We start from the raw sequence: 6,405 nt of genomic DNA, 5'->3' as shown, positions 1-6,405 counted from the left end.
TAACGTTAGTTTGCTAACGACATTAGCAAAGCTATCTTACGTTAGCAAACTCATGAGGTTAGTACCAAGTGATTTGCAGCTTAAAGTTACATAACCTAACTGTATGAGTTATATCAAAATATTAAGGTTGTATTGTTTAACTTGGTGTTATTGTAGTAGTAGTAGTAGTAGTGTTATTGGTGGAGGTTGTGTGGATTATTCAAACTAATGAACTATGAGGCATGCTATCGTAACCTGATAGTATTGTCTCCGGTGTACACAATTTCAAACGTGACATTTTTTTTCTCCAAGCTCAGGACCTGAACTGGTCCGAAGGAGGAGATGGATGTCTGCAGCTACGCCTTTCTCCACTAAAGACTCCATAGGTTTGAACACTCTTGTCGGAGGAGTAATGCTTAAAAAACAGACTTGCCATCCAGTGACAACCATAGACTGTACATTTTAAGGTTTATGGTTACAACAGAACCACCAGGAACAGTGCTGGGCTCCAAAGGGGATTCTGGCGTAGTGGCCACACTTAGTATTGGAAAATCATCTGATGCACACTGGCCAATTGTTTGCGCGAAGCTAGTCTAAATCTAAATGTTCCACTTTCCGGGATTGCTCCGGTGCCGCCAGAAATTCGGATGTCCGTTACCTACCGCTTTCTTTGTGTTGGTGTTCTAAACTCCGGTGGATTTAAGAGGACTATGGTTAACTGCTCCTCAGATCTCTGTAGGGTAAATCCAGACTAGCTAGCTAGACTATCTGTCCAATCTGAGTTTTCTGTTGCACGACTAAAGCAACCTTTGAACGTACACGTACACAAATTGTTTTTATATAACTTAGGGACTGATTTATTTCAGGGGCCACCAGAAGAGTTTTGGGCTCTTTAGACAGAATAGACCTGACCCTCCCTTCGTCAGCAATGCATTTTGGATGATCCTCCAAAATGATATGGAAAAAAGAATGACCCTCCCCAACAATTTGATGCCTTCTGTACTGGTTTGCACTTGGAAAACACATACAGATAGGCATTTTTACAGCCTTGACATGTGACTAAACCTCTGCCTTCTCATCTTATGCATCACACTCCTCTGTTATGGTGTGGGGGCCATTTCAGTAGATTTACTCACTAACATTGTTGTGGAAACAACTAGTATTCACATGAAATAAAACAATAAAACTGAGACCATTCAGCAAAGCACACTGGGTAATATTCAACACTGGTTGCTATGGACTCGTCACTAGGCTTCCTCAGTCATTGTATATGTTAGCATATAGGTAAAGCTGCCAAAGCTGAACATTATCCAAAACTCCATTTCTCAGACGAGCGTTGATTTGGGAGCTTGCATGCTACCACTCCTTTACTTCTCAAATGCCATGAAAAGGCTGTCGTTTTTATATATATATATATATATATATATATATATATATATATATATATATATATACATATATATATATATATCTCACCGGACCGAAAGGATATTTGAGTCGGGTATGGCTGCAGCCTGGAGACATCCTGTCTCATGCCCTCCCGGCTTGGCTTGGTGCAGTCCGCAAGCTTTGATTTTTCAAAATAAAACCTTGCATTTGGTCTGATCTGTTTTCGTACGGTGTTTTGGATGTTTTTGAACTAAACAGTACGACAATCATGCTAATGAATAAAATTATTTTTTCCATCAGATGTCTTGGTTACAACACGATGGAGCTAGCAAAGCAGTTTTGCGTTTATATGTGCGAGCGGAATTTATTCAGTTTGGGTAATCCCACGGTCTCTAAAGCTACAGGTCTGGCTGACTAAACGGGGAGGGACCCATCTGCTAGCGATAGGGGCCGAAACTGAGAGAGCTACATGGAGCTACATGGATAAATATGCACCAAACAAGCCACTTTGAAATGGTGCTGTTCTCACCGGAAGTAAATTTCCCATTAACTCCCATTGACGTCTGGAAAAATCCATACATAAAGAGTTTTAGACCATGCCTTAGGCAAACCAGCTACGACGTGACTCATAAGCATACAACATATAATTTCGACTGAAAAAACGAACAGAAAATCCAAAAAAGTCAAAGGTACAAGTGTACATAGTTTCATTATCGAGCGAAGGAACTACTCATCCCATAAACCACTGCGCACCACTGAATAAAGGAAGCTACGTTAGTTTAGCTAACAGCTAATTCAGCTGTAATTCATGTAATAACTTTAAAAGACCCTCAAAAAAAAACCTGGAAAAAAACGTTAAAATATATAACAGCTGTTACGTCAGCTGTAGCCTGCTTTACCCAGTGTTTCGTTTGAGTTAACGTTATTTTAGACTGAATCAAGCTGTCAGCAAGCGGTTAGCTGAATTAGCTGTTAGCTAAACTAACGTTAGCTTCCCGGTGGAGGCTAACGGCAGAAGCGTGGAACCGATCGTGTAACGTGCAGTATCGTCAATCCTCATAAAACAGGATTATCATTGTGGGCATTCGCATGACGGATCGTGCAGGCAGCTCCCGGCAGCTCCCCCTCCTCACCAGCACATGAGTTCCACCAATCAGAAGCATCACTGTGGGATTGTGGGATTGTTTAGGATTGTGGGTAATGGAGTACTTATCCAAGACATCGCGAATAAAAGACATTTATCTCAAAACAAGATTGGTGCCCCATGAACTTTTGGCCTCTATATGAGCATATACAATCGCTTAGTCATGTCGTAGCAGGTTTTAAGTCTACTATCGACAGTTAAGATTTTATGGCTTATACTCCAATTTGTCAATGGAGAAATTGCATTGTATTTTTATTTCCTTTTACTTAAGGGTGTGCAGCTCTGAGTCACAGGTGGCTGCCGTCACAGAAGGAGAGCATGGACTGTAGGCTTCATTCAGCTTCATTCACTCAACTCTGTCCATGCTCCACCTCTTTAGGCTACCCATATTTGGATTAGCCGGAAGTTAGGTGACGGTTGTAGCCACCAGTAGCCGCCCACTTTCAGCTTAATTTTGGCTCCTTGGAAACTTACGAGTGACGTCACAGAGAAAAGGTCCATCTTTTATGAAGCCTATGGTTCAACCACAGAAAATCTGCACCAAGCACACTGTGAGTCGGCTCAGTGCAAAATCCAATTACCTTTCTGCTAATGCAAAGATGTCTTAACAGTTTTGGAAGCCAAGTGCAGATTAGGAGCATATGGAGCTGAAACGATTTTTGACATGCTAAATCAGATTTCCCCAACCTGTGCTTCATTTTTCACAAGCACAATGGGATCGACCTTTTCATGACGATCAAATCATGGACTAAGTGCTTGTAATTTGTCCCTCCTTAGGGAGCTCTGAAGAGATTAGTGCTGTGTCATGAAGAGTTTGATAGTTCTATTTCTTCTCCACTGTAAAACCAGACTGCAGGCAAAGAACAAGAGTGAAATGTACAGTCTCTGGCACAAATGACTACTTTGCACAATCATTTTCAGACCAGGGTTAAAGAGAACTTGCAAATAATTATTTGACCTCCTTTAAAGCACAAGTGAAGGGCACTTTATAACAGAATGGTGTAATGTGTTTCAGGAAAGGCAGGATTTAACTGCTAGAGATTAGTGTTTCTGTGCCTGAAAACATGTTGGCTCAGTGTGGACTGTATCTTCATGTGGTAAACCCTAACTGGCCAAGGCAGTTGGCACAAAACACTTGGAATCCCAAACTGTCCGGCACATGCCCAGATCGGATGCTCAGTGCGTGACCATGTGAAGTAGACTGATTTACGAGCCAAACTGGTTACTCAAATCCAAGACTACCTCAATAAACAATATTTTATATCAATGCAAACTTGTCATGTATGGAAGCAATAATAAGTCCACATAATTTAAATGTTATAAGCAACTGAAACTTAACCAAAACTGAGAATTTAATGTTGACATTTTAATGCCACTGAATGTATAGCATTGACATATTTTACTTTGAAAACGAGTCTCTCTTTGAAATTACAGTAGATAATTAAAAGTGGTGATAATGCAAAAAACTTGATTTTGATCAAAATTCAGACCCAAAATTTAAGATAAAAAAAGTCACACTTGAAAATGCCTACCAAGAAAGGCAACTTATCGCTAACAAGTTAGCCATATCAACTTAAAAGGTGATAATGAGTCAGTGTTGTGTTCCAAGACATTCTCATGAACGGGTCCGTATGATATTGCAGGAAAATGTATGCACACCAATTCTTTTGATAGCCTACGAAATTAGGCGACTGCCGGCTGGTCACGTGACGCCAGCTACAGAGCTCTGTGAGCTGTCGGTCTCATCAGCGACCATTGCTAGTTGAGTTTAGCCGACAATAGGTTATTGGGAGCCGGCTACAGGGGCCCGCGAGATGACGGTCCTTTCAGGGGCTGTGGCAGTTGAGTTTGGCCGACAAAAAGTGAGCGTCATGCAGCGGCACCAGTTAAGTTTAATGAAAAAGAATTGTGATTTGGATTAAAACACCCCCTTAGAAAGAACATGCGTTTCCTGGGTCATAGTCTTTTGTTTTCCCCAGGAAGCAAACTCCGCTCCCCAGCATGAAAGCGCTGTTTTATGACCCATTCATCCACCCCGACCCCCCGGTCTACAGCATTTTTATACAGCAGCAGTCAATGTGGTGCATAATAATAATAATAATGTATACTTTTATTAATCCCGCAAGGGGAAATTAATACAGCAATAAATACGTTGAATACATGCACAACGAGTGGTTTACTTTCCGTAGCTATATGAACGAATGGTTCATGAGAATAGCTTATTTCTGCTGCGGCCAAAAAAAAACAACGTATCTTTGAAATGTTAGATCAGAATTTGATTAAAGGTGCTGTAGGTAGGATTGTGAAGATCCAGGACTTAGCCAAAGAATTTGAACATCGACAACTTCTCAGTCCCTCCCCACTTACTGCTAAAGCCCAAAGGTCTCCTAAGCCCCTCCCCCACAAGGGAGAATGAATGTGTGTGCATGAGCAGTGATTGACTTGCAGTTAGACCCTAGAAAGTTAGTGTTATAAGTCTTACCTACTGCGTCTTTAATTAAATTTGAGCCACTTAATTGTTTTGAATATTGGAAACTTGAATTTTCTATCTGAATTTGTAAAACCTAAAAATAAATATAAAACTTTTTCATTTGCATCAGTTGAAAGTAACTGCTGGATAGCCGTACATACTGATGAAGGTGACTTTGTCTTGGTTAAGGGTGATCCCAGTCCTTCCACTGTACTCTGTATACACACATGAAGTCACATGGTTGTTAAATCCAGTTTAAGCTGGTAGTGTTAAGAGCAGCAGAAGATGAAACCACAGGGGGGTGGGATCAGCTTCATCTGTTGCACTGATAACAATAATTCTCTAATAAGTATGTTTTGGTCAGAACAAATGTAGTAAATGAATGTTGGTGTTGGTGTAAACATTGGCGAGAGTGTTTTTTTGTATTTGTTGCATTTAATTTGCATATCCTGTGTCTAGAACACAAAAAGGACACCCTGGTTCACTTACTTATTTTCTTCAGTTGTCTCTGTGTAAAACATGTACAGATATTAAGAGAGAAGATTTTCAAAGGTGAAGACATTGCTTCTGTGCTTGTACTATTCAATGTTACACTTTATTGTATTCCAATAGACATCATTCAAACTGTCTTGTCACAGGGGAGGGGAATACGACAGAACAGCTAAAGCTAAAGGGAGATCGACTAAAGGGATTATCACGTATCAGTTCAAGAGAATGTCTCTCATCCCATTGACATCATCAAAGGAAGTTCAATGTTTCTCCACGAGGAAACATGATTAGTTGCTGTTGGTGGTGACTGTTACTGTTTCTAACCAAGAGGACTGCCTGCTCTACTTTACAGAGGACATCCATCTTTAGCTTTAAATTCTCATTAAGATTTAAGAAGTCTGTTTTCTGAAGCCATGATTAAAGATCGGACGGACAAGGCTTTTGGTGCCATTACGAAGAGTCACATGGAAATGGGCAGTGACTTGGAAACTCTGACAGACTCATTTAATAAGGAAAAACTTGTGACACTTTTTATTTTTTATTGAAACTATTTGGTCACTTCATCAATTCAGAATGACTACCTCAGATCATGGATACGATCAAACCTTTCTTGAAAAAATTGTCTTGTGGAGTTCTAGGGAATCCTAAACTCTATGGCATCCAAAGAAGATTATTTCGACAATGACGGAGGATCGGGAGCATGTGTGATGATCTCATGCCTCTCGTGTGACCTTTGGTGACGCTTATTTGTTGGAAAAACCAGACTGAAACGGAAACAGATAGAGGTCAATAGCCTGGCAGGATTCAATCTTCTGTCTGGTATGATGAGACAATGTATTGCAGCGGGCCGGTGGACATAAACTCTAGGTTTCCCTAGAAATCCCCTGGCACGCCACAATAATTTAAAAGTGTTTGGGGGAAGGGGAGGGTTTAA

Source organism: Sander vitreus, chromosome 12 (assembly GCF_031162955.1).
Source record: "Sander vitreus isolate 19-12246 chromosome 12, sanVit1, whole genome shotgun sequence".
Classification (NCBI taxonomy): domain Eukaryota; kingdom Metazoa; phylum Chordata; class Actinopteri; order Perciformes; family Percidae; genus Sander; species Sander vitreus.
Note: the sequence above shows the minus strand (reverse complement) of the source record.